The sequence below is a fragment of the Bison bison genome, unplaced genomic scaffold, assembly GCF_000754665.1.
Source record: "Bison bison bison isolate TAMUID 2011002044 unplaced genomic scaffold, Bison_UMD1.0 scf7180017458436, whole genome shotgun sequence".
Classification (NCBI taxonomy): domain Eukaryota; kingdom Metazoa; phylum Chordata; class Mammalia; order Artiodactyla; family Bovidae; genus Bison; species Bison bison.
The window spans coordinates 6,402-8,067 of NW_011371797.1; the positions used below are offsets into that span (position 1 = coordinate 6,402).

The 1,666-nt window shown below is 42.3% G+C and overlaps 1 protein-coding gene across 1 annotated transcript in view; it reads right to left on the reverse strand.

Annotated features, from left to right (window-relative positions):
- LOC104988418 (sterol-4-alpha-carboxylate 3-dehydrogenase, decarboxylating-like) overlaps nucleotides 1–1,666 on the reverse strand; it is an 11,773-nt gene that overhangs the window by 4,615 nt on the left and 5,492 nt on the right. The gene's annotated exons all lie outside the window — the stretch shown is intronic.

Genomic DNA, 1,666 nt, shown 5'->3' on the forward strand with positions numbered 1-1,666 from the left:
AGATGGGCCTGGGTGGCCCCATAAGTCACTACCATATACTTGGACTAGAGGCAGAATGGGAAGCCACTTAAATAACCCCATTCATCAGTTACAATGAAAAGACTATCTCTGGCATCACAGCTTTTCCCACGGCACTCATGCGCTTCAAATACTCTCTATTTCTCTAGTGTCGATCAGTAGAGAAATGAACAAAATGGAGGCTCAGATTTCAGTCCTGGCACTGCCAGAAAGTGTATCAATCTGCTCAAGCCATTTCTCTTTGCTGCAGCTCAGTGAAACAGACTCACTGCTCATCCCCATGATGCCAGGGCATGGGATGCTGGGAGAAAGAAGAATAAGAGGAGATAGAGCTCTCTTCCTTGGTGGAATTAAAGCCATCCTGACCACATATAGAACTCAGAGTGTCTGGGGCCATCAGAAACCCCCTGGGAAGTGGTCAGAGTATGGTGACGACCATCCAGTTACAAAATGAGCTAAGGACTTGAATAGACACCTCTCCAAAGAAGACACATAGATGGCCAACAGGTACATGAAAAAAATGCTCCATGGCATTAATCATCAGGGAAACGTAAATCAAAACTACAACGAGATACTACTTCACCGCTGTCAGGATGGCTATTATCAAAAAGTCAAAAGATAAGTGTTGGCGCAGATGTGAAGAAATTTGAACTTCTGTACACTGAATGCAAAAACAATGCAGCTGCTGTAGAAAACAGTATGGAGGTTCCTTAAAAAATTAAAATAGAACCACCGAAGTACATAGGATCTAGCAACTCCAATTCTGGGTATATATTCAAAAGAACTGAAGCTAGAATCTTGAAGCGATATGAGTACTCCTAAACTCTTTGCAGCACTATTCACAATAGCCAGGATGGAAACAATCTAAGTCTTCATTGATGGATGAATGGATAAAGAAAATGTGGTATATAAATACAACAGAATACTATGAAGCTTTAACAAAGGTGGAAATTCCACAATATGAGATGCAGATGAACTTTGAGAACATTATACCAAGTGAAATAAGCCAGTAACAGAAAGACAAATACTGCGATTCCACTCATATGAAGTATCTAAAGTAATCAAATTCACAGAATCAAAGAGTAGAATGGTGGTTGCCAGGGGCTGGCTGGGGGAGGGGAAGAGGGGCAGCTACTGATCAGTGGGTAGAAAGTTTCAGTTAAGCAAGATGAGTAAGCTCTAGTCTGCTGTACATTGTACCTACAATCAACAATCTATTGTACATTCAAACATTTGTTAATATGGTGGATCTCATCTTACCTGTTTTTGTAAGTGAAAGTCACTCAGTTGTGTCTGATTCTTTGTGACCCCATGGACTATACAGTCCATGGAATTCTCCAGGTCAGAATACTGGAGTGGGTAGCCTTTCCCTTCTCCAGGGGGTCTTCCCAACCCAGGGATCGAACCCAGGTCTCCTGCATTGCAGGCAGATTCTTTACCAGCTAAGCCACAACGGAAGCCCAAGAATACTGGAGTGGGTAGCCTATCCCTTCTCCAGGGGATCTTCCCAACCCAGGAATCAAACCAGGGTCTCCTGCATTGCAGGCAGATTCTTTACCAACTGAACCATCAAGGAAGCCCTGTTCTTACAACAATAAAATAACAATTAAAAAAAGAGACATTCTGATATAGGTTACAACACAGATGA